The sequence below is a fragment of the Fukomys damarensis genome, unplaced genomic scaffold, assembly GCF_012274545.1.
Source record: "Fukomys damarensis isolate Sample0158 unplaced genomic scaffold, DMR_v1.0_HiC HiC_scaffold_1, whole genome shotgun sequence".
Taxonomy (NCBI): Eukaryota; Metazoa; Chordata; class Mammalia; order Rodentia; family Bathyergidae; genus Fukomys; species Fukomys damarensis.
Window position 1 is genome coordinate 41,802,809 of NW_022900913.1, and position 27,963 is coordinate 41,830,771.

At 41.4% G+C, this 27,963-nt stretch overlaps 1 long non-coding RNA gene across 1 annotated transcript; it reads left to right on the forward strand.

Annotated features, from left to right (window-relative positions):
• On the forward strand, positions 1 to 27,932 carry LOC104864109. The gene is made up of 3 exons (XR_780766.1): positions 1 to 389; positions 1,117 to 1,247; positions 27,799 to 27,932. It is a non-coding gene; the product is annotated as an uncharacterized LOC104864109 (long non-coding RNA).
• Positions 27,933 to 27,963: the final 31 nt, after the last annotated feature.

The following is a 27,963-nucleotide window of genomic DNA, read 5'->3' on the forward strand; positions in this document are numbered from 1 at the left end:
CAGTAGGAATAGAAAGGGGCAGGAAACCATAGGATCTATCCCTTCCTTCTGAAACATCATGACCACACACCATGCAGGCTGAAGGATCCCTCTTGTTGCCAGAAGGACAAGGCCACAGAGTGAGGGTTCCTTTCTTCTTGTCTTGGGGCATCTGAGATCCTTCCTGTCCTCTAGGCACAGAGACCTTTTTTGGGGGAGAGCTGCATAAACACCCTGGTCTAAGTCAGGGTGATAAGTGCATCAGAAGAGCTTAAAACTCAGTCCTGAGAGGATAAAGGAGGGCACCTTATGAAGCTGAGCCCCATGTCAGCAGGGCACCAAGACAGACTCTAAGGAGAGGCCTTCTGACCTGAGAGTTCGTGGAGCCCTGGAGCGGAGGTGACAAAGAGGTGGGTGCCCATGCACTGGGGACTGTGGCTGCTACGGTCAACCACTTCCTATTCTCATCTGTCTGGCAGCAAAGCAAGGAACCCAAGCTCCTGTCCTTCATCTTTAAATTAGTCTGAGGGCTAATTTTGTGTGCCCACTCCACCTCACACTGGGGGCCCAGAGGCTTGGTAAGACGTGGTTCTGGGTGGCTCTGGATGAGACCAACATTTTGATCCCACAGATAGAGTCAAGTAGAGTCATCTCATGCCATGGTGGGCTCTGTGTGGTCAGGTGAGGTCAGAACAGGGGAAAAGGAATTGCAGATGTGTGAGCCGCAGGTGAGTGCGAGCCCCAGCCTGGGCTGCCTCGGGCCACCTGGGCACTGCCACCTGCCAGCCCCAAAAGCTGATGCCACCAAAGCCCGTTCTCTGAGCCGTCGGCAGCTGTGTGGATGAAATGAACATGTATGAGAAGAGTGTGAGGTGTAGGCCTGCAATCCTAGCCCTCCAGGAGCTTGAGGAAAGAAGACCAGGGCTTCAAGGCCAGACTGTACAATTTAGAACATCAGTGGCCCTGTCTCTAAATAATAAAAAAAGGAGTGGGGATGTAGGCTAGTGCAGAGGCTCAGGTTCAATCCCATTTCACAGATAAACAAATAAACATGTATGACTGATGTTTTTGACACCAGTAAAGCATGTCACTGAGGGAATGAGTACATAAAAACTTTATTTGCTGTGCGGCCATCAGCTCCAGCAAGAAAGGTGAGATCTGGGATGCTGCTCTGAGATCCCTTCTCCCTCCAGCCTACTTGGGCCCAGTCGCCGGGATAGTGGCCTCGCCCTCCCCTCCCTGTGCCACCATGAGCTCCAGCAAGGAAGGTGAGCTAACATTGCCATTCTTGAACACACATTCCTTGTTTTACTGTATATTTGTTTTATAGCTTCTCTAAAATGTCTTTTTTCACTGTTTTATTTTATAACTACAACTTTATTGTTTAAAGTTTATTTTTATTTGTATGTGTTTGCAGTACACAGTGTTTACATTCCTTGTGTGGAGTTGGTTCATGTACATAATATATCTTAATTCCTTTTTCCATCCCCTTCCCGACCTCCTTATCCCCTCTCCCACCATCTCTGGACTCGTTTCCCATCTGAGAAAGACCTATCTGCCTATTTCCTATTTCCTACCTAAAATTGTCCTTTTAAGCTGTTTTAAACTTGTTACTTGGCCATATTCCTGCACATAAGACCTAATATTATACACAGGGAAAGAGTCCAGTAAGAAAATAAATAATGCAAGCCTGGAAGTAATTTACAATCATCTTTCAGATCATTTGGGATTTTGATAAAATCTGCCAAAAATTGCAGTCAATATGTGAGACTGCATTTTCGACATATAAATAAATGTAGGTAGTTATAATATCTAATTCAAAACTGCAGCCTATCCAGAAGAACAAGAAAAAAAAAAGCTTTTCTTTTTCCACTTTAAGTTTAAATGGGCCAAGTTAAACTTCCTCTCAGGCTGAAAGATGCTGGTAGAATTCACATCATGGTGAATATTATTACAGCTGAGAGAGAAAGGGTCCTGACTGTGTTTCCAGAAAATCAGTCTGAAGTACCCTGAGCCCAACCAGTAAATAAAGTAGGACTCAAAGTGTGCCATGTCAATGGGCCAACTGTATATTTCCTTAATGTTTTGACTCATTGGCACACTCTCCCTCTAAGTGGGTTGGACCCCACTTCATTTTAGAAACTTTCCCAGGGTAACTGGAAGGTGCCTTCCTTTAAACTCACTGGGTGGCAGCAGTCCTGCAGAACAGGTGGCAGGAGGGGGTCACTGACCAAATAACCTCTTGAACTTTATGGAAAGGCAGGCAGGATACAGCTGCCCCAGCCAAACATTTCTCCCTGCTTCTTTAGAAGCTGCTTAGGAAGCTTTCTTTGGTGTAGAAACAGCAAAAGGGTCCAATTGCTTTCAGTTTTTCTGGGCACTTCCAATTCACCCCAAGTTCGAAATCCAAATAAACCAGCGGGGTGAGTAGTGAATGGGACAATCCTGGCCCGGGAGTGAGCCTTCTGCCTTTGTGAGGAGGAGTCATCCAGGAGGAGCTTGGCATTCTGGACAGAATCCAGAGCAAACGGCCCCTGAAGGCAGCTCTCCCCACACACCCAGGGTCTGTCTACTCTTTTAATACACACACACACACACACACACACACACACACACACAAATACACACGCACACACGGAAAATGCAAAAATGCAGCAAAAACATTCCTACCAAACTCTTAGGAGAATAACTAGAAAACCATTGACTGCAACGTGCCAGCCTGGGAGTTTGGGCAATTACAGACAGAAAACTTCAACTTCATGAATATTCAATAAGAATCAATAAATGTGCTTTTGGAAAGTTCCCATCTAGAACTTCCAGCTCATTCAACATTTACCTTCTTTCCAAAACATCTGATATGAGAGCCTTCCTCTTCCTTTCCCAGAGAATGTTGGATGTGTGTTAGGTTTTCCATATCAACTGTGCAAACAATGACTTTCCCTGTTCCTTAACTCAGACATTAACATCTGCAGAGAAGGTATTCATTTTATTAAAAATGTTCAACATTGTAATATTTAAAGTATTAATGACAATAATGAACTGAAGTAAGTAAATTCTTTGACTTTAGTAAATTTTTTGACAAGATATTAAGAAACAGTAGTTAAAATTTGAGCACCCTTTATTTTTTAACTTAAAAACTTTTGACATTATCTCCTATCTCATTTTAATTTTGACACAAATCCTTATTAAAATGAAGAGGAATAGATACTGTTTATTACTAAAGTTGCAGTTTTCTTGTTAGCCATGCTTATTATTAATCAGTGCCACTACATAACTCAAAAACACAGAAACTTAGAAAAATCTTGCAATACCTAAAAAACTTGAGACTCAATCGAACAAAGAAACGAGAGTAATTTGGCAGACAAAAGCAGATTTAACTGTCAGATAGATCTTCACGACTAGCAGGAACTTCAAGAAAGCTGTCTGGATCTTTGAACCTCATTTTCTTATCCACAAAATGGGCATAACAAAATTCACCATGCAAAATTGTTGTGAGAATTGTAGATGAAATAGCAAGGGGCTGAAGGAAAGCTTCTCCTTCTTCTGAAGGTTTGCTGGAACTCGTGAACAATAGATGAATTAGCAAGATAAAAAGATGTGCAGACTTATCGTGCATGGGGGTGATGTGGCGGGGTCTACCCGGTAGTTCAGTGAGTTCTAGATACTTGTTCACCTTTTTTCATAGGAGGGGAGAGAACGTAGGTAACTTTCACTGCTAAGAAATGATATTAGGGATGATGGATGGACCCAACATAGCAAGGTGCTATATTTTTGGGTAAAGTTAATTTTTCTTTTCTTTTCTATTTTTTATAGATTAGGCATTTTCCTATAAATGTGTAGGAGTTTGTTATTTATATTTAAAAAGTTAAACTCATTGAGGGACCCAGCTGCCTAAATCAAATGGGCAGACACAAATAAGACAGCAATGACTATGCAGGGGTTCTCTGTAAAACTGAGTCCTACGATTTCCTTAAACTCAGTAAAGGTGTAGGACATCTGTAAAGTGAGAAAAGAGGAAAATCAATCAGATCTCTGACCTTTATTGAACATTAAATATGACTATTAACACTTTTCTGCACCAAACATTTACTGAGCAACTACTACATGTATCAGGCTTTGGTCTAAATGAAAGGATATTATAATAAAGAGAAAAAGATAAGATCTCCACTTAGGTGGAGCTTATTTACCGAATGCTTCTTGACTTTTGGGCACATTTCCTGAAGCCTATTCACCTATTACTTCGAAAACACTATTATGAAGTATTATTATTTCTTTTGTTGCTGTTGTTCAGATTTTCAGGTAGCAAGCAATTTGGGGCAAGAATCAGCATGTGAACCCAGGCAGCCCGGATCCAGAGCCTACTTGTTTCATCATTCTCTTTTAAATGAGATAAAACTGCAACTACATGCAGTCTTCACTTAGAATGGTTGTGCAGGACCATGAAAATGACTGTGCAGGCAGAAACCTTGCAAAATAATAATCTCTAGGAACAATTATTAGATATTGCTGTCAAAATATTAAAAATTCTGCACAGGTCATAAAATTGTATAATAAAAACAGGTAAAGCATATTATATCTAATATCTAGCATATTATAATTTATGACTAGAAATAATATTAAAAAACTAAAGCTTTTCTTTGTTGAGCAGTGTGTTCTCTGTGCTTTTATGTGATGCTCAGTCATGTGTACGAGAGGACACAGAGGAGAGGCCCAAGAAATCAAAGTGTACAGTATTAAGGTCACAGGTTCCAGTGGCCAGAGGCACAGCACATGGGGAAGACTCAGAAGGGTGAGGAGGCAGAAGACAGGAGCCAGGGAAAGGGTTAGGCCAGAGCCTTTATTGTGGCTTCTGAGGGAAAAGGAAGACAGGGAGGGTAAAAGTTTAGGTTGGCGGATTTGACTAATTTCAACAGATTTTGTGCTATAGGATCCTGATTGCCTGGAGATGGCCCTGAGGTGACTAAGGCAGAAGAATATCCTGTGGGTGGGCCCCACAGAGAGGGGCCTGGCTCAGAACTATGGTTAATTCCTGTATCAGAAACAGTTCCTGATTGATCCTTTCCATCAGGATTGGCTAGTTCCAGGAGAGGCAGTCTCTTCTGAGCCAAGAGGGCTTTTGAGGTGTCAAAACATATAATATACAGGAAAAATATAGTAAAAATACACAACTCTACCTTTTTGTCATATAGTTTACAATACTGAGCAAATATCTCCTCTACACCTTGATAAATTGTCGGTATCTTTCTACATTTGGATTAAATTCTGACATTTTATCCTTTGCCTTTTCAATACCATGAAATATCTGAGTGTTCCATTAATGTGATTGTTTTTGCTGACATCATTTCTCCTAGGACATCTTCCTCCTTTCATCACTTCCTTAGTTGACTCTCATGCAATTACTTTGGTTGCTTATGTAGAGTCTAGAACGACTATCGACCTTCCTGTGCCGAGTTATATCTTCTTGACTTTATGTTCAATTTGAATTTTACTTCCTATGTTCTCTTCTTTGATTCCTTTGTTTCACTTGTTTTGATGGTTGGTTCCCTCCATTGATTATCCATTTGTCAAAATGTACTACAAGTTCTTCCTGGAAGACAAGGCATACTTCGCTGTCAGTTTGTGAAATGAATGACCGAGGCACAGTGACCTGACACTGACAGATTTTGAAAGAAGTGACATGATCAGTCACTAACTGGCACAATGCAGATACTTACAGAGTGATTTGTGTCCTAAAGAGGTAACAGCAAAATTCATGCTTCATACAAGGATTCAGAGCTCCTATACATGGTGACTGAAAACTGAATCACGCTGCTTCTGTTTGTCAACTGATGTGGCTGAAGTTGGTGCACACTGAAATTCTGCCAAGGAAGGAATACCTGCTTTTTGTTGCTGAATCATGTGCAACTGTGGCAAAGAAATGATACTACATCTTGAAGACAACACTGATTTTATTTTGTCAAATTGTTTTGTTCTGTTGTGTAAAATTGCAGGGTGTGGCCACAGAGCACTACTGTTAATCATACAGTTGAAAATTCAGCCCACACATCTCTCCTCACCCAAAGGGCCTGCTCCTTTAGGGTAATATCATCTAATTCCCAAGGCTGTAGTGAAGATATTTTCTGTCGTCATGAAAACACTTCCATCATCTCCCTGTTGGGGTAGGAAATATGGAAAGAGAATGCTGCCTATCACAACAGGACAGAGCTATACACCTAGCTCCTACTCCCTGTCTTCTAATGTGCAAAGTCTAAGCAGTATGCCACTTATGCATGGCAAGGGAGGAAGGGGAAATGCTGTTTGGATCATTTGGAGTATGTGTTAAGGTTGCTGTGATCAGACAGAAGTGACTAACAAGGGTAAAGGTATCTTAGTTTGGGTTTCTCAGAAGCAAATCCTGAATTCAAGTACTAATTTAATTTAGGTAGTAATCCCAGAAAGACCAGGCAAATAGGAGAAGTGAGACATGAATGGAAAAGAAGCGATACAGGATAGGCCAATGAACTAGTTAACTAAAGTGGGTGATTGGGGTTCAGTCACCCTGCAGCCGGCCAAGGAATGAGAAAGCTAAAGTATTTGCATATCAACTCTCATGCTGGTTGCTGTCTAGCAACTTCCCAGCACTTGTGCCCAACCCTGCATGCAGAGCACACCACCAGGAGTACAGCGGAAGCCTAAGGGTAAAAATTCTTGTAGTTCAAAGCCACCTGGAATGTACGAAAGGGAACATATCAATAGATTCGGCCAGAGCATTAGTAGTCTCTGCTGTTCGGTTTTAACTATGGTTTAGGCAACTATTCCTAAAACTTTGCAGTTTTTTTTTTAATGTTATGGCTACAGAATAGCTTCATTTTTAAGACGACAGAAAGCATTGATGGGAGCAAGTGCTTTATATGAGCAGGGTCCCCAACAATATAAGGAAGGAGCCAAGTATTTTTAGTTAAGCCACTTTTCTTGGAAATCTTATCATTTCAGTGGTCCAATCTATATCCTAATGAAAGTACAGGATAACGCTAGAGTTTCAGTTACAGCTCCCAACACCGAACAGGAGAACCCAGTGTTACTACAGCATGCAGACTTCAAGCAAGATGTACTGCGTAAGGATCGGTGGACCTCAGCTCATCTGTGTCATGCAAGTTTCTTCCCTTGCTTTGACCAAAGGAGGGCCCAGCCTCTTCTAGAATTTCCTTTGCTTGTAGAAGGAGCTTGTACAAGAGGCAACATGATTGAATCCTCCCTGACTCCTCCGCGAGTCACTGCTTGATTTCGAGTCTGTCTCACCAAACCAGTCCTGAGCTCTTAGTGCTCAGAACTGTCAGCAAACCTCCCACTCCCTGTTTGTGTTGGCTTGTGTCACTATGCTACGCTGGAGGTGTCGGCTAAAACTGTTTACTGGCTTCGCTTAAAAATACCTGGAGGTGTTCTTAAAATTCTGCTTTATGCAGCAATATGGACAGGAATGGCAAGAAGGCAAGAAAGTAGTGGAGGTGAATTGAGCATAACTAAAAAAAATTGTCATGAAATCATGTGGAATAGCTTGAAGGAACTTTTGAAAAAGTTACCATGTTCTTTAAATCCAATGCCATATACATATTAGTACACACACACACACACACATACATATATACACACACATACATACACACACAGACATATATATGTACATACATACATATAGAATTTCAGGTGATCTTATTGTCTTTATAAAACTCAACCTTCTATGCTACAAAGGTTAAGCCATGTCTAGGCTAAGTTCCAATATGAAATGTATTTTTCAAAGTTAAAAAACAGAACAGTTGAATTAAATATGAGTTTAATATGCATGACAAATAATGACACTAAAAAATCAGACTTAATTGATAAAGCTACCATAAGAGTTTCCTTGATGCCTTTTGTGGGGTCAGGGACAGTTCAATGGTGAGATGTGAGTAGATCCAAATTATACACAACGAAAGTTTAAAAACTCGTGCAGAGTCACTAGCTGCCTATATGAAATGAACTCCAATTAGAACAGAACTTGTCCCATCTCCAGGAAACAAAAGTTGAAATAGGACAGAGATCACACAGCCAGTCTGAGAAGGACTCAGGGTCATAAGCTAGCTCTTTTGTCTTAAATATTTCATAGCACTTGATGGTTCTCCCATGACCAGTTCTTACTTTATCCTAATGTACTACAACCCTGGACTAGAAGGGAAATCCTAGAACAATCTCTCAGGCTTCACCAGCCTGTTTCATAGTCATGCCACCCAGCCACTTGCCTTACCCAAGCATGACCTACAAGGCCTGGACACCTGTCTTGGCTCTGATGCAGGTAGAGATTAGTCAGAAGGGAAAGTGAAGAGGGAAATCAGGAGAGGAGAGGGGTGAGCAATTCTTTGCAAGTGGGGAGGCTAAAGTAACAATGACAAAATTCCAGCCCTGCTGCCCTTGTGCAGCCCAAGAATAACATCCAGGCATCAACATCCTGCCTCCCACATGCTGACACACAGTCTCTTTGTCTTGTGTTGAACCTTTAAAAATGAAAAACTCGACTTTGGTTTTCCTCCTCCTAAGAGTTGAATGGATTTAAGAAATGTTTCTAAAAGTCATTTGAAGGTCATCTTGTAAACAAAGGCAGTATTTTCTGAGTTTTTTCTTTCTTGGAATATCTCTGTAGCAGAGGTGCTTGCTGCCACAATGGTATCAGCATTCTTTAGCCCCAAAGTTGGCAAATTCCCTTATCAGAGTGGCCCGCAGAAAGCCAGTATCGAGAGGGCATGGGTTCCTTCTACATAGAAAGAAAGGAATAAGATGTCTCCTTGTTCCTGGCTGGGGAGAGGTAGACAGTAGAGGGTAGAAAGGTGCACTTTCTAAGACACATGGGTCAAACTAAGACACATGGAATTTTTAAAGCACCACACATGCACCTAAATCATCAGATTCTCAATTATGTGTCATGTGGCTGATATTCAATGCAGGTATACTTGAAAAATAAGGGACTGACTTATGTGGAGGATCTGAAATGGATATCATATCTATGAGAGTCAGAATTTTAGTTAAATGACTATAAAAAAGTAAGGGGAAGGGGAAAGAAGGAAGGAAGGAAAAAAAAAAGAAAGAAAGAAAGAAGGAAAGAAAGAAAGAAAGAAAGAAAGAAAGAAAGAAAGAAAGAAAGAAAGAGAAAAAAGTAAGATAATTGTATTGGTTACCATGTGCCAGGCACAGTCCTGAGTGCTTTACGTAGTTTCTTTAAGCCCTGAGTGCCAGGTACCTTTATCAATCCCACTTTGCTGATGAAGAAGTTGGTGTTCAGCATAGCTTGGAAACCAGGTCAAGGATATTGAGCTACTTACGTAACAGTCAGGAACTGACTTGAGAAAGCAGACTCCAGAAGGAATGCTCTTATCCAGAATGGCATATTGCCTCTTGATGCCTAGAAAACAAATGTAATTCTTAAAATAGAACATGACATTTTGTGATTCATTCATTAATGTGTATTTAGTGGTAGTGTGTCTACGCCAGGAATTACACACTAGGAGCTGAGAAGATAGTTGAAAACCGATGAAGTTCTTGCTCTCTGACATTTAGATTTTAATCCAGGCAGATTTAAAAAATTGTAGAAGGGCTGGGGATTCAGCTCAGTGGTTCTGTTGCCTGCCTTGCAAGGCAAGGACCTGAGTTACCAAAAAAATTAGAGTAATAATAATAAAAAATTGTAGAAATAAATAGAATTAATGTAAGATGCAGTAAGAGCTAACAGAGAGATGGAGCTTTTGTAATATTAAATAAGGGAAAGAGACTCTTAATCTAAGTTCCTGTGGAGGGGTTAGCAAAGGATTATATGGAGGTCATTTATTTTAAGAAATGACCCCAGGGAAGAGGTGTGGAAACTAGGGAAAGGAAAAACAAAACAAAACAAAACAACAAAAAAAAATAAAACAGAGGAGAAAAACTGAAACTTAGATACATTGTCAAGTTGGCCACTGCTCTGGACAATGGGAACAGTCCTGCTAAGACACCAAACAGCCAAGTAGAATATAGGTCAGAAATGTTCATCCAAGAAATAAAAGAGGTGAACATTGGTCCACCAGTTCCCGCTAGTCATAGGTTGTCAGTTTCTTCACATTTCCAGGCTGTGCAGATAAAGTCCCCTTGGCAGCATCAGAGAAACTCTGGAGCAGAAACAGAAAAGAGCAGCTGCATCTGAGGCCAGGTGATGCCAGGTGGCACCTGGACAAGGCTTTCTGTTACTGCAGTGGCTGCAGTAAAAGGGGGACTGAGAGGTTAAAAGGACACAATGGTAACCAGTATGGAAGCCTGCTTTAAGTGGGTTGGGTCAGAGAGGGCTGCTCTATAGAGGTGGCTTTGAGGCTGGCATTTAAGAAAGTGAGGAGACCAAACATGGCAAGAGCTGAGGGACAGTGTTTCCAGACACAGGGCACAGTAAATTGAAAAGCCTTGTGAAGAAGTGTGCATATTTTGGGAACTGAAAAATCAAAGTAGCTATGATGAGTAAGGGTAGGAGGTAGAAGAAGATGTTCACATAAGAAGGGCAGTGGCCAGAGGGCCAAGGACATCATAATAAGGACTTTATTTCAAATGAATGTAAGTTGACTGAAGGGTGATAAGGGGATGCACTCTACTAAACTCTTGAGTAAGGAACCCGAAGAGTTATAGAGCTGGAAGAACCATTGGCTGAAGAACACACGAAAAGACAAACAGACTGTTAGGATCATGAGCCAGAGGTTCATATGGAGGCCAAGAGTGAAGACTTTCCTCCAAGACAGGGCAGGGCAGATCATTTTTCCTGGGCTATTGCACTCAGATAGCCAGGCAGCAGAGCTGGAGTTAGCAGACAGGGATCCAGTCTCTAACCCAGACACTCTTGGTGAGAACAAATCAGTCCCAAAGCTGGGAAGGGACAGGGAGAAGAACTGGATGGAAACTGAGAAACTCTTAAGAAGCCCTAAGAGCTTTCTCCTTTGTCAGCATTGATCATCACATCATCATCATCATCATCATCATCATCATCATCATCATCATCATCACAGTAATAACAATTGGGAGAATGAGAACTCTGAAAGGAACTTCTGAGTCTTTCCCCTTCTATTTCATCTCAACTTCCCCACAAAAGTCTTTAACTTTGATTTCTCTGCATCTGTTGTGCGGGGCCCAAATGAGGTATCTGATTCAAGCCTCAACAAAATCCATTTCCCTTGAGATATTTGTTGAACCCTAATTGTCTGTGTTTATTTAAACATATTTGTCATATGATTAATGAGTAACACAAAGCACTTACACTTGGGAGTCATTAGACAGGTAATTTCCATTTCCCTTGCCTATCTAACCTTTACTTAGCTTAAAGGTACATCAATATACATCCTGTCTTCTGAAGCACCTTTTATGGTTGTCTTTGAGTAGGCTGACTGCTTAGCAAGTCCAATATTCTGGTATCTCAACACAACACATGTTTAGTTCTCATTACTGTTCTGTTCCCATAGAAGAATATTCTGTTCAGTCATTTAGGAATCCAGGCTTATTCTTTCTTTTAGCTCCATCTTTTAGTTCTTTGGTATTGGTTCATTTGGCCAGAAGAAGAGCAAGAGAGCATATGGAAAAGGGGCCACAGCTTGTAGGTTAGACATTCACCCTGATGGGCACTTATCTCACAGCCCACCCAAGTCCACAGGGATTGAGAATTATCTATTGGGGATCTAAGAAGAGAGGGATCAGGGATGTGGGTGAGCACTAGCTGCTTCTATCACAGTGGTGAAGGATACCAAAATGGTACTACTGACCTTCCGTGGAAATCACTGAAACTGCAAATCTTCTTTATCACGTAATATAGGGCAGAGTGGAAAGAAAAGCTTAGCTTCCTAAAATTCATATAGTTGACAGTTCAGAGAATACAGTTCTGCTTTTTCCACAGCTTAGAAGAAATCCAAGGAATATGTATAAGGGCAATCATTTGAAATATATTATTCAAATATATTACAATAGTGTAATATATATTACACTATTCCCAATAATTAAATATGCTAAAGAAATTTTAAGTGCAGTACACTTAGGTATCTTTTTCTATGACTTTATAATTCTGCAACTCTCTCCCCCTCTCTCTTCCTCTCCTTACTGTGGCAAAATAGATATAATGCAAAATTTTCCCTCAGTCATTTTTAGGGTACAATTCAGAGTAGTGTTCAGTACATTCACAGTATTCTGCAATCAACCTCCAGAACTATTTCTAAAACTCAGAGTGATATGTCAACATTCAAGAAAACCAGTAACTTCAATGCCTGCCATTCCCCACATAAAGATCGCAAGCATTACTTCTTTGTTCTGTGACAATAATATTGTTTTGGTTTAAGAAGGGTCTTTAGTGATCATTTCTTTTGTTTGTTTTATAATTGCTATAAAATACACATAACAGCCTTAAAACCTCCGCCACCTTAACTACTTTTTGTGGTGCTGTGTATTGAACCCAGGGCCCTGTACATGCTAAGCACATGCTCTGTCACTGAGCTACATTCCCAGCCTATCTTCTTAAAAGTATATGGTTCAGTAATGTCAAGTATAGTCACATTGTTGGGCAACAACAACCTCTAGTACTTTTTCATCTAGCAAAACTGAAATTCTATATTCAATAAGCAATGCTCCCCTCCTCCCCCTGGCAACTACCATTCTACTTTCCGTCTTTACGAATTTGACTATCATAGGCATTTCCTATAAATAGAATCATCATAAAGAGATTTGTCTTTGTGTCTGGCTTATTTCACTTAACATAATCTCCGCAGAGTTCTTCCATGTGTCAAATTTTCTTTCTTTTTAAGGTCAAAGAATAATGATAATTACAATAATGATTCCATTATGTGTATATAGCACATGTTATTTATTCATTAATCCATCAGTGGACACGTTGGTTCACTCTGCTTTTTGCCTGTTTCAAATAATACAAAAGCAGCTGATTTTATATAAATGTTAAAGACAGAAAATTATCTACATTGCACTCAGTTATGTGTTTATGTTTGTGTGTGCATGCACACATAGTCTTGTCACCACACTCTTGATCCCAGACTCAGAACATGGCAAGAAACTTAATAATTGAACTGAGGGCAATTGATTATACCATTTCATTTCCTCTCCCTGAACAAATTCTTATATGATAAAAAATATTTCATAAGTTTAATCTATTAAAACTATAATTTTTTCAATGAGTACTGGACATTTTCCAACTTATACTGGACAAGTTAGTTGTTTTCAAGGTTAATCATTCAGTAAATTATTTATGAACACTTACTTATAAATTGGTATTAGTTTCTGAGAGGCTGAAGTCTATTAAAGCAATGTGTAGTCCTTTCCCTTGTCATAGCTTAAATATAATGGTAATACACTAGGCTAACACTTTCAAACTGTATTCTGAAGCACATCCGTGTTCAGTGTGGTGATAAGAGGTGTTCCCCAACGCCAGTGTTCCATAAAATAAGTATGATGAACACTATGATAGTTTTATTTTTATTTAAAAAATTGATTGAGGCCAAAGGCAGCGGGGTAGCAGAAGAGTGTTCTTTGGTGAGTTAGGTCAAGGGAGCAATTCAGCATTTAGTCACGATAGGGAAGGCAATCCTTCAGGAATGGCTGGGATATGCGATGCACAGCTCAGACACCACAAATTAGAATTTTCTTTATTACCAAATTTTAAGAGTTTTATATCACCAAGGACATTAGATGTGGTATAATATAGGTATATATGCTACAGACATAGTCTAGATATAGATATACAGATATGGTATGTGTCTCATAGTGGCGGACTTCTAGTTCACAATGCTAACAAAAGTTTTCTGCCCATCAAATATACTTCTTGCATCACTAAATTTTGTAAGACCAGGGTCTCATTTGAGAGCGTCTTCCCTAGGCTCAGTGTAGTAGGCCTTCTCAGGTAGGCCTTTCCTGGAATCTCTTACCTCTATCTCTATTGCTGGTACCTGGTCCAGTGGACAATGCTGAGAGTCACTCCCTGAGGTCCATAACCCAAGGGATGTTGGGAAGGTGAGGGCTTCTCAGGCCACACACCCTAGTGATGCAGGAGCAGCTCCCTACAGCTGTCAGTGAGGAAAATCCTCCCATATGAGAAGAGTAGTGCAGAGCTCTTATCTCTGTTTTCTGGAAGCTGGAGAGTGTCTCTCCACAGAATATACACCCAACCCATGGGAGGGCCTTGAGGATAGCTACCAGTGTAAGGGAGGAAAAGCATTTTTTTAAATCCGTTTAGAAACCCTCCAGGCCTGAGAATTAAATTGGTATTAGATAGCTTATTGGGACAAAAGCATACACATTTGATATGTTTTGCATGGCATGGGAGCCTACATAAGAAAATGAAGACTCAAATGGCAGAACCTACATGTTTTCATATTATGTCAAAGAAAGAGTAGTGATCATGAAAAAATAACTAAGTTATATGCATAAAGATAAAGGAAGATATTTTAACAAGATCTGTTGGTATAGAATTCCTTTGGCTATGATTCCTCAGCAAAGAATGTTTCTTTTCTCCTGGTACAGGGAGGGCATCTTTCACATGGGAGTCTTTATCTTGTTTTCAGGGAGAAGATTAGTAGGCCTTTCAGCCTTCTGCCATCTGCTGTTTTTAAAGAGCTTTCAGCTTAATGTAATCCTTATGGTGAGATTGCATAGTTTGGGGTGGCATCTTCTGCCACCCTCTACCAGTTCTTTATCCATCCCCAAGTGCTGAGCACAAACAGCCTTGCTAGCTCTTTTCTCACCATGCAAGGCAATTCAAGCAGAGTTGCCAATGATTGGCCTCAATGATCAGTCTCTCCTATAGTGCCCAAAATGCCTGAATCTAAAGTTCATTAATTTATTCTTTTTAATCTTCCCTGGATATCATAAGTTCCTACACAACTGTTAAGCTTATGGCTTATTTGTCCATAACTCAGAGTAAATGCTGCAGTGTTTCAACTGACAAGAAATAAAGAACAAAGACACTCACTCACAGTTTCTTTGGTGAACTAGAGATTCCAGGACAGACAATAGAAAGAATAATATAATAGAAAGAATATACTTACATTTGTTTCCGTATTTATGTATGTATTTATTTATTTATTTACTGGTAGCAGGGATCAAACTTGGGACCTTACACTTGAGAGGCAGGCGGCAGAACCACTGAGCTAAATCCCCAGCCCCTACTTACCTTATTTTTGATCTCTCCAAATCTAACATCTTTTTTTTTCCAAGATAACTGGTCTTTATTGGTACACTTTAGGTATACAGTACAGTTACATTCATTATTGGGATCTTGTACCTTTACATGACAGGTCTTGGTTCTCATTTCCAAATCTAACATCTTCTACCTACAACAGAGGTTAATGCTCACTAGCCCTATAGGAGGAAAACCCTCACCAGTCTCCACCAGGATGTCTGTTCTCTACTTAATATAATAATAATTTCTTCTAGGAAAGCCAGTAAAGACTGCTGGGGCCCAAGCGTGGTGGGAAGCCTGGTAATCAGACACCTGAGGGCCTAGCAGTTGACACTGTTGATTGTATCTATCTTTTTGTTCTCCTTGCTTGTTTTCTTCTCCACCTCCTCCTCCTGCTCCTCCTCCTCCTCCTCCTCCTCTTCCTCCTCTTCCTCCTTCCTCTTCCTCTTGTTTTCCATTTCATAACTTTGTCAAACACTCAGATCAAAATCAGAGCAAGGAACTGTTTCAGGGTGGGAGAGACTGAAATCAGCTACACAGGGCCTTTACCCACTGCAAACATTCTGGCTTTAGGGTCTTACATTAAAAAAAAAAAAAAAAGAACAAAAAAATAATCTCTTTAAGAAAATGCCAACTTTGCTTTGCTAGTGACCAAGTCAACCTTGCTTCAGAATCCAAAGAAGCTGCTTACTTCAGAGGGGAAAGTAACTCCAGGGAACGCTGGAAGTCCTAGAGTCTTTTTCCAGCCCTCACTGACCTACATGAATGCAATCCCAGCCACTTCTTTAGCCCTTCCCAACACTGTCTCTAAACCACCACCTTCTGCCATACTCTTCCTACTGCAGTGTTATATGTAAAATTTCAAGAGATTCTCAAGGACTTAGGCCCAAATGGTCAGTGCTACTTAGAGCCTTTAGTGCCTGTCAACCTCAATGAGATCCTGGGAATAAGCACCACAATGCCGGCTTTCAACATTGTGAATGAAAAGACCCCCCCCAAAGACTTAAATTTAATTACTGAGGAACAGACACTGGCCACAAGCATTTCTACAAGGAGTAGAATTTGTGGTTATTGGAGGCATTTGAATACCCATGAAGCCCACCCTAAACAAGGCTATGGCAAATTGCTCTGCCAACCCCTACCCAATCCCCACCCCTGCCTCACCAACACACATATACTAGAGATTTACTCACCTCCTCTAGGAGCCACCTGGGATGGCAGGAGCCACAAGTTGCTTAAGTAAATAAGCAAGATGCAAACAGTGAGAGAGAATATAAACCGTTCTCTTCTTCCTAGTGTGCTCTAAGAAATGGAAAGCTGTCAGAGTCAATGTAATCTTGAAGGGGTAAAATTTGAAGAAGTCTAACTGGATCAAATCCTGATTGTGCCTTAGGTTCTATGTGGCCTTCAGCAATACACACACACACACACACACACACACACACACATTATATGCTTTGTGTATGTATGGCACTGGGACTGAATCCAAGGCTTTTGCACTGAGCTACCCTCTCAGCCCTTTTTTATTTTGAAATAAATTCTTGCTAAGTCGATAAATTGCCCAGGGTGAGCTTGAACATGTAGTCCTCCTGCCTCAGTCTCTCAAGGTGCTAGGTTTACAGGCATGCACCGCCACAGCTGCTACAATGGAGTCTCACAGTGGACTTAATCCATCATATTGTGACTATCACCCAAGGAAAATGAATGTGCAATGCTTTAGCACTGTATCCAAACATACCACTTTATAAATGTTATCTATTAACAACAGTAATAATAAGGTTCATGAAGGAAAATATTGTGTCTAAGGAATTCATGAATGATAAGCAAACAGGATTGATTCTACTAACTTTTTTGTGGCCCTAACATGTCCTTCTATGTTATTTGTGTTCATTATTTAATTATTTATTATTATATATTTATTATTTATACTTCTATTGTAGCACCTATAACATTTCACTGCACTCTTTGCTTATTTATATTTCTAGTATTCTGAACTCCCTCTATAGCAAGGAATTATCTATGATATCTTTTTTTTGGGGGGGTACCAGGGATCAAACCCAGGACCTTGTGCTTACAAGGCAGATGGCAGCACCACTAAGCTGAATCCCTGACTCTATAGCAAGGAATTAACTCTTATTGTTTGTAGTGGTTTAAATATGAAGTGTTGCCTGAAGACTTATGTATTGAAAGGCTCTATCCATAATGAAGCAGTGCTCAGGAGAGGGGCCTATAATGGTGATTAAATCATGATGATGCTAATCTTATCAGTGGATTAATCCATTATAAATCCATAGCTTAATGGGATAGGTGGAAACAGTAGATCACAAGGCTGCATGCCTTTGAAGGCTAGATCCTGTCCCTACCCTATCCTCTCCATTTCTCTCTCTCTCTCTCTCTCTCTCACACTTTTCCTGGCTGTTATAATAAGGTAGGGAGCTTTCTCCCACCACATCCTTCCATCACGACCTTTCTTCCTTGGAGCCAGCTAACCATTGACTGAAACCTCTGAAACTGTAAGCCTAATTATGTATGTCAAGTATTTCATCCTAGCAATGGAAAAAGTGGCTAATTATTGCATCAATGCCACTACTACTACCTGTATTACATAGTCTTTTTTTGAGTAAATAAAAATGAAGTCATAATTGAATGACCAAAGGAATTCAGCAAGTAAAAGAAAACTATGGAAGGCAATTTTTTTATTAAGCTACAACAATTGTTTTTTACACAAACTTTCTGGCAAAATGGCATTTTACTTGTTTTTTATAAAGTATCCCATCCTCCCTCTCCTGTCTTTCATCTATGCCAAGTCACAGATTAATTTCCCAGAGTTGTTTAGGCACTTAGCTTGGGCCACTACACCAAAATATCATAGATTGAATGGCTTATCCAACAGACATTGATTTCTTACAGTTCTGTAAGCTGGAAGTCCAAGATTAGAGTGTCAGCAGATTTGCTTCCTGGTTGGGATCCTGTTCCTAGCTTGCAAATACCTGTCTTTTAGCTGTATATTCACATGGTGGAAAGAAAGAGGGCTCTGGTTTCTCTTCCTCTTATAAGGACACTATTCCATCATAGGGACCCACTTTCATGACAACTTCTAAATCTAAACACCTCTTGAAGGCCCATTTCCAAATACTGCTGTGTTGAGGTTACAGCTTCAAATTAGAATTTTAGAGACATACAACACTAGATCTCTAACAAATGCTTGAAGTATTATACAACACAATTCCCCAAAACTGTGAGTTTTGCCAAGTCATGTCCATTTTTAATTCCACTTTGGCCTCTGCATCTGCAAGCTAGGTATTTTAGAGTAGAAAAGGAAAAAGAAGCAACAATTGTACACATGAGAACATTATTACGGAAATCACTAGGTCTTTGGGGTTTTTTTTGTTGTTGTTTGTTTGTTTGGGGGATTTTTTTGTTTTTGTTTTTGTTTTGTTTCTTTGTACCAGAGATTGAACTTGGGTCCTTCTGCTTGCGAGGCAGGCAGCAGAACCACTGTGCTAAATCCCCAGCAATCACTAGGTCTTTGAAGAGTCTGCACTTTAAGTCCTGGGTGCCTAGTTCAGTTTGTAGAACATTAATTGATCAGAACAGCTAGGGTGGAAATATTTGAAAATTTACAGAATTACCTTCAGCACGTTGTCAGCTAACCACAGACCATTATGGCAGGTGGGAACTTATTCAGACCATTATTCAAATGAGTATGCACTCTTACTAGAAATTACTACATAATTTGTGGAGCCCAGTGAATAATGCAGATGCATGGTCCTTAAAAAAAATACTACTAAGCATTTCCAGATGGTGATAGGGTAACATTCATCCAAGTATGTGTCCCCCTCTGAGCACAGATCCATAAACCCACCCTCCCTACTGATTACTATCTAATAAGTCCATAGCCAGGAACCCCCAGCCTCTCCTGAGTCACGAAGCTGCTGCTGCAGAAAAACAAGACAAAACAAAACAAAATAACACACTATCAACACCAGTAGCCAGCATTGGCTGTACCCAAAACTGCAACACTTCCTTGTAATCTCCTTCAAATGACTAGTTTTTACTAATGTTTTCCCTCATCTAAATTTTTATTTATTTTATTTATTTATTTATTAGTTTTTTATGAGTTTTATTGTAGATGAGACGGACCTGGAACTCACTATGTAGTCCGGGCTGGTCTCGAACTCACAGAGATCCTCCTGCCTCAACCTCCTGGAGTGCTGGGATTACAAGTGTGTGCCACCACACCTGGCTCATCAGATTTTTGTTTATATAAGATAGTTCAAACAACAACAACAACAACAACAACAAAAATACTGCAAATCCCCCAAACCTTGACAGTAAATGTAGAAACCAACAGATTTTTGCAATCCTGATACCCTGTAGCTGGTGTTGACTGATACACTGGAGACCAGGAATTAGAAACATTGCACCAAAGCCACAGCTGCCCTCAAGGTGGCAAACTAAAACCCAGTGACACCATTCTGCTGATAGATCTGCTCCTCCCACCTGAAGTCCCTGCCTCACAAAGTAAGCAGCACTAGTAAGCAAAATGCTTTCTGAATACACCCTTGGAAACTCTCTGTGTGTGTGTGTGTGTGTGTGTGTGTGTGTGTGTGTGTGTGTGTGTGTGTGTGTTTAAATGGCTGTAACTATGAAGAGAAAGAAGAGAAGCTGAGATGCCTGGCACCACGGGCGGAATCTTTTCCTCGCTAGGGGATAACTTGATAAGGAACCTGGATCCCAGCAGCCTCACAATGGCCTATTTATCTGGCTCTCACGCACCGCCTGCAGCCCGGGCTGGGAATCACGGGGGCGGCAGCCGTCCCCGGAAAACTAAGGCGCTCCGGCACAGGAAAGCCAGCTGATAACTGATCTGCAGACAGCGCTTCTTCCTTCCTGGGAAGCAACCACAAAGGCAGCCAGCTGACCCGGGCCCAGCCAGCTCGGGCCAAGGAGACCAGAGGCGGGGGAGGGAGCCCCCGGGGCCGGCTGGGAGGGCCTCGGGCAGGGGATCGCTGTCTCTTAGCCCCGAGTTTGCTTTGGCAGAAGCACCCTGCAGCGTGACTCAGGCAGAACCCATGGCAAGGCTCGCCCGATCCCTCCACGCCAGCGAGGCGCGTCCCCGCCGCCAGTGTCCCAGGGTCCGCTCCGAGAGCCCTTTCTGGCCGGGGCTGGGATGGACTTTAGAGGGGGCACTACGGGGACTGATTGGCACAGGCTTCGGCGACCGTCTCCTGGGGCGGCCCCTCCCCATAGCTTTCGGTCAAAAGCAAAAAGCAACACAGATTTGTGTGTCACCCTATTAAGCGCTAGGGGCTTTGGCTCGCGTTTCAGAGGCAAAGACTTTTCATCCGCCCCTTGGCAGGCTGGTCCAGTAACAGCAAGATGGGAGTTCTTGACTCCCAGACGTTCCTAGCGACAGAGAACTTCATGGGTGTCTCTGTGTCTGTTTCTTTCCTCTTCTCCTGTTATTTATACAAAAAGACAATGAGAGGAACTGACTGGAGTTCACCCTGGGTTCTGAGATGCACAGGGCTCACTGTTCACGAAGCGGCCCGACCACCGGTCCCTGCTGCTCCTAAAGTCTTGCGTGCTTTCCCTTTTGCATTCCTTACACCTCTCCATTTGCAGTCTCAGAGCTTTGGAAGAGCTGCCTAGAAAGAAAGGAGCAGAAGGCCAGGAGAGCAGAAACACTGGGCGAGGGGGACTGAGCGCTGCGGGCCCTGCGGGTGGGGCGTGGTCAGCGGGGAGCCCGGACGTCCTAGATCTGCAGCCCAAATCCCGTACAACTCCCACAAGGAAAAGGGGGCGGGCAGGTCAGATTTCGACTGCGTGTGCTCTGCAGGAGGCCCTAACATCAGCCCGCTAATGCTAACTTCTACTCAGGGGACCCAAGGAAGACCAAAGCTCTTCCCTGCAGGCACAATCCTGGGCCCAACATTCGCATCTCCAAACTTCTTTTAATGTACTGCCATTAGCAACAGTCAACCCTGTAGGGTTGAGCTGGGAAGAATTTTTTTTCTAGTTTATTGGCTGCAGGGTCGGGCTTTGGGAGCAGAGTGAGTTATTCCGCCCTAAGGACACTGTCTCTGAATTGACTGTACTGTAAATCTTGTTATATTTCAGGGGACAGAGCTGACTCTGATACCTAAGAGCAAAGAAATTGCAGGGAGGAGGACCCTCGATGCTTTGTCGTGGTTAGGAGACTTCAGTTCCTTGCCACCCTAAAGTAAGGCTACCAGGAACTGCTTCCTAGTTAATCTTGAAGATCCTCCAGTCTAGTCCTGGAATTCCTTCAAATGCCCAGGAGATCACCCACTTCTGGGAGTTCATAGCAGAGAAGGGTGAAAGCAGCCAGCAATAGTCACTTTTGACTACAGAGTACCAATTTCATATCCACTTACCCTTAGGAGGCCTTACTGTATCCTTCCACCTTGCTGCAGTGTTTCAGAAAAATGAGAAGTAGTTCTTTCTGAGAAATAGTACTATGTCTGTGAAGTAGTTATTGTCATTATAGTTCTGGACAATATAGCCAGAAACATGGCCTTTTGTGATTAAATTCAAAGGAGGGAGGCTTTGCATTTGCCATGCTGCAGGTTTTACAAGAGTCTCTGGATGCCAGTATGCTTTTTAAAGACATCTGGGTGAAGTCAGAGAATTTCCTGAACACCCATTTAATCAGATGTCAAAGGAGCCTGCTGAAAAAGGCTCTTTTTGCTTGCCCTGGCTTTATATCCTCAACTCTGGCTGTCTCCACACTCAGTGAGACAATCCTTAAGAAGAGTGAGTTCTGGGCATCTTTCTTAGTCTGTTTTTTTTGTTATTATAAGTGATTGCCACAGGTCAGATAATGTATAAAGTATAAAGGTTTATTCAGCTCACAGTTCTAAAGATTGGGAGGTTTAAGGTTGAAGGACCACATCTAGTGAAGGCCTTCTTGCTGTAAGGGATTCTGCAGAGTCCTGAGACAGTAGAGGGTACCATACAGACAGGAAGGGCACAAGCATGCTAAAGAGAGTTTACTTTTGTGATGAAGCCACTGCCTCAGTAATCTATTAATCCATTAGTCCATGAATTGGGTCAACCTTGATTGATAAGGGCAGAGCTTTTATGATGAAGTCTCCTCTAAATTGTTTTATCTTCAAATAGCATTAACATATAACTTTAGTGATTGTTTCCATGAATTCTGAGGGACACACATTCAAACCCTAGCTGGAGCCCACGACCATCTGGGATGAATGCCTTGTACAGAATGGCAGGCCTAGCCCCTGACTCCTCACGGCTTGCTCTGTCTCCTGCTGTTACTCTGTTCTCCCCTCCCATCTTGTGGCAGACATGGCACCTTCTTAGCCCTGACCCTGCGTGCTTTTCTTAAAAGTTACGCTGTCAAAGCTACTCCAGTAACTTCCCTGCCCCACCTGCTGGGTTCTAAAGCAGGTGTTCCTGGACTGCCTGATCTATCTGTGAACGCCCAAAGAGGGTCTACTACATGCTTCCCTTCCAGCAGCTGATAGTGGAACAGACAATAAATACCTGGGAGACTTCAAGGTTGTGGACATTATGGCCAAGACTAAATGCACAAGAATGCCACCCTTCTCTTTTAAGAAAGTGATTAGGATTTAAAATTATCTACATGTAATGAGCTAACCACTATTATTTTTCCCACTTCAAAGAGGAAGAAACTGAGAAAAAAGAGGTTACTATTGCTTCCAAAATTCCACAGCTTCCAGGCAGTGGAAGCTGCAAGGGCTGGACAAGAGCTTGCTGGGCAGGGACCTGAGTGATTCTTCCTGGCTCTTCCCCTTTCTTGTGGAATTCCAACAGGCTTCCCTTTTGTTCTTCCAGGGAGATCGTGTCCTCCAACATCTGGCCCTGCTGCCTTTGGCACCACAGCTTTCTACATACCCTGGAGCAGAGACTTAACTGTGTTTCCTTAACAATATTTTCATGCTGTTTCCTATATCAGGATATAAATACCACAAAACAATAGCTCGTCTTTCCTTTGCCTTTGCTATTGTTTGTGAGATGCACTCTGGGTGAAAAGACATTGAGGCAGTGTACAAATAACTTTGACTCTGAAATGAAAGGCTTTTTGCTGCTGCAGGAAGTCCCAGAGAGATTTGTTCCTTTTCTTATGCAGTGTGTGAGGGAGACTGATTCATGATTTTGTTTTATTGGTTAGCTCGCAAAGGACTGGGAGACTCATCTTGGAGTATTATTTTTCTTTTCTCTTCCTCCCTCCTTATTCCCCGGAAAATCTAGTAACGTCCTAGCATAAAGCCACAAAACTCTCTAGCTAGGTTACCGGGGGTATGGGCAGCATGAATGGGAAAATGCTACTAGTTCAAGAGTGTCTGGATGTGGCTTCGATGATAGTTACTCTAATATTTTCTCCTCCCCATTTTATAGATGAGAAAATTGAGTCCCAAATGGCAAAAAGATGGTCATATTCCTGGCTTATAGTTTGTGCAGAACATGAACCCTAGTCAATCTTCTAATTCTATATGCAAAGATCTGTTCTGCCAGGCCACTTTCCTCTCCATGCCACCAACGATGGGCACTCTTTTTGAGGAGTTGATAGATGCTAGGCCTTAGCATAGACTGGTATCAAAGGTGCTGGAGCCAGAAGCCCAGAGACAAAGTTCAAGGCAGAGGAAATTGAAGAAAGTGTCTGGTCTCTGAAATGATGGGTCACCAATTTCAGAAACAGGTGGTCCAAATGGTCCAAATGTTTAAGAGAATACTTGCTGTTGTTAGAGTTGTCTTTGTTCAAGATGATTCCCCTGAGAACCAACAGTTTCTCTGATATTGTTCAGGGGCTTCTGGGCATTATCTCATTTAATTACAAGAATGACTCTATGGTGTTATGTTTTATTCATCTGTTTTTACAGATGAGGAAACTAAGGTTCACAGAGGTGACATGATCAAACACTACCGAGACTAGAATATGAGTCTGATTCTAAAGTTAGGACATTGAAGCTATCCACTAAGCCTCACAGTGCTCCTGAGTCAAAATGGGAGCTCTTACCTCAGAACCTTAGACTTCTGACTTCTGTGATGGATCCTTCCTTTCAAAAGAAGTTTTAAAGCCAAGTGTGGTGGGTTTATACTTGTAATCCCAAGTACTGGGAAAGCTGAGGCAGGAGGATCACAGGTTCGAGGCCAGCCTAGGCAGCATTGTGAGAACTTGCATCAATTTTTTTTTCCAAAGGAAGTTTTTAGAATTTATTGGTACACAGTATTATCAATTTTTCTTAGACTTTGACCTCATTTATGACATGATGGAGATATCTGAACCTCTAGGTCATTTCACAAATCATCTGGAGGTGAAGATGGCAAGCATGCCTTTTCTCCTAGCACTGGCTGGTTTCCCAAGACAGAAGTCCTGGTATAGTGGCCAAAAGGAGGAGCTCTGATAATGCACTGCATGAGATAAACACCTGTCTTCATTTACCAGCTGTATGGTCTTGGATAAAGCACTTAGCCTTGCTAAGCCTCATTTCCCTTATCAGTAAAGGAGTTGAGGGTGATAACACTACCTATGTCATAGGATTGTTGAGAAATTGAGCTACTTAACCCATGGAATAGGCATTAAGGATGGCCTGACACACCATAAGCACATGGGAGTGTCCGCTATTAGCATGCTTTGGGAATCATTTCCCATGAGTCTTGAGTGGGACTGAACAACAGAATCTTAGAACCAGATACCTATTTTATTGATTACTGAATCTTTTTAGTAGGATATATAGCTATCTATAAGCATTATAATCTCTCTTTATTTTACAAATGGAAACAGGCTCTGGCTTAGCTGTGTGTCTCTAATGCTGGGTTGGTGGTTCGAAGCAAAAGCCATCTTTTAATATAATATCTTTTATTATTTTTCATTTTTTCCTTCTCTTTCTTTTTTTTTTGGTGAGAGTGAGTGGATTTAGTAGTTAAAGGATAAACAGTGTGACTATAATCAAATGCTCTTTAATTTTCCCCTTTGAAAATAAGATTAAGGAAGAGAAACACTGTCAGTTGGCAGAGATTATGAGGCCACAGGGTAACAACATGGGGCTGCACACCCTCTGTTTAGGGATTTGTCCTTAACTGACCTAACCTCAACCCACATCTATAGTAACTGAGAAGATTGAAGTCAGTGACCAAGTAAATAAAATATCATGGATTTAGGACCTCCCCCCCACACACACACAAAAAAAAGAGGTTCAAAATGATTCCAAGCCAAATCTTTTTGTTCTGCAATGTTCTGGTGTGGTCAACTGTGTCAATAGTAATAATGACCAATAACTCCCATTTATGAAAGCTAATGGTGGGTCAGGCTAAATGCTTTACATTATCTCAGTCATCCTAAAAGAAGGATCATCCTGTCCCCGCCGATTCCCAAAGCCACTCAAGTTCTCCCGAGTTTCTGAACTTTGGTAGAGATGACAGATTCTATGTGAATTTCTCAAATTCTTTTGAGAATGGAAGAATTAAGGCTTCAGTTATTGACAACTGTTTTAGCTGTTCTTGCTTGTTCTTCAAGTGACAAAGCCCAACCTAAGTAGTTTCTTGCCATCCAAATGGATCTTTGGGTAAGATTTGGCATTCTAACTTGATCTTCTGCTCTGAGTTAGCTGGAAACATTGCCACCAGTACTAGAAATCAGACTATTTGTTTTACCTCTCCTCTCAGGTACTCTTACAATGAGACCAAAGATTTGGCCTTCCATTTATTCTTTCAATCTTGTAACTATTATTTATGAAACATTCAATAATTTCCAATATTATCTTGGGAAATGCTGGGAAGACAGAGAGGAAAATAAACGAGCTTACCCTGGTCTCCAGTAGCTTAAAATTTACAGGTACTATTCTAGTTCAGTCTTCCAAATCCAAAGAAAAATCAAAGATCAAGAGAAATTTAAGGGCATGATTTTATAATTTGTATAGCATTTTGGGTATGAAAACAGGAAGAGGAACTGCCACAACCCTAGGGTTTTTTGAAGGCATGAATCATAAACCAGATCAACAGGTATGGTGGCCCCCTTGTCATGGCAGCAGATGTCTCTATAAAAGGAGAGAGATGTTTGGTGAGAAGGAAACACCAATGCTTGTGTCTACCCCAACCACCCTCCCACACAAATCTCAGTTTCTACAGTGTGGTTAAGAAGTTCTCTGTTTTGTTTTGACTTCAGCTCTCTCTCTACCCAGCTGAGCTGCATAAAGAGAATGAAGCCTGCCATTTTGAACACACTTTGCTTCCTCTAGTGTTTATTTTGCTAAGACTCTTAAGCTTGTCAGTCAAGCGGGCTTCCAACCCAGTCTCTGTAGTACTAATCTCCCTTTCTAAGAGACAAGCATCCAGAGTGAGATAGATTGGAAGACAAACTAACACATCAAAGTTGCTGAATACTCACAACTCTTTGAAGAGTGCTCTGGCTTTATTCACTTCAGAGGGAAAAATGTAAAACTCTAGCTAGAAGGTTTCAAAAATTCAGAAATTATAGAAACCAATGTATGTGCATGTGCCTGAGCCTAACCTGTGCTTCTTGTCTCACAAATGCTGTGTAGGGGTGAGCAGGAAGGGTCACAGAAGAGTGGGAGAGGAAGGACATTTTCGGCTATCCTGGAGTTTACTGAACGTCCCATATTCTGAGATGCAAACCAAACTTCTATCTTTGGGATAGGAAGGTGTGAGTTTACCCCCAGGACGTGAAACAAAATAAAATACTCAAGTGAGAAATGTCACATTTTTTATTTTCTGAAATCAAATTAAACCTAACTAACTCTGTAGTGCCTTTTTTCCAGGGCAGGAAATATATTCTTGGCCACTAGGAAGGAACTCTCAGAGATAATGCAAGATCTATTTGACATTCTTGTCCACCTTCTGGGTGTACTCAGATGTTATTATAGTTTTCTTTTGTTTGCTGATAAAATCCTAATTTTTAGCCAAGTGCAAGACAGAGATCTACTCAGGGAAGGTAGGCCCTTCCCCAAATTCAGACAAATAATTAGCCTAAACTGTACTAGGATAGCAGAACTAACATTTTTCCCACCTATAGCATCTGATGTTATGTGACAGTGGATTCTAACATCATGGGCTAAGGGATAATTAGTTTCCTTCTTAATTAAAACAAAAGCAAAACTCCATTCCATCCTGACTTTGGACACATCCATGTGAAGCATGCATCTGGATTGACAGCAGCAGACATTTTATCCCCATAATGCCCCAGACAAGTGAAACACCAAGAAGCCACTGGGCAGCCATTGTCATTGAGGTCACCAATCTTGGCATCTGTTGATGTGCATGATGAAAAATACCTGTTATTGAAGACTCTGCATTAGTATTCTGTTACCAGCCAAAACACCTTGCCCTGCTGTTTTGATGTTGGCTGACCCTCCCCGGGACTTTAGTGATAAGGCTTTTCTGACATGTACAGGGTTGTCTGTTTCCAGTTCATTCCTCAGAGTAAGAATCTAGGTCCTGAGGCAGTGAGCAGACCAGGCTTTGAAATGATGTCTGAAAATGTGAAATAATGGTTTGGTTGAGTAACTGCCCAGAGAAACATTCAGTTCACTCTTGCTCTTCCTCCACCCATCCCACTCCGCTTCAGCTCTTCACTGTCATAACCTGCTGTGCCGATATATTTTCAGCACCATCTTCCTATCACAGAACATCTGCCCTCCAAGGACTCTCAAGTAGCCAAGAACTTCAAGAACAAAACAAAACTGAATATAGTGCCTGTTTATACTGAAAAAGAAGCCATCAAGTGGAAGGAAGCTTAATAGCCAAGAAAGGTGAAATAAAGGTGAAGATTC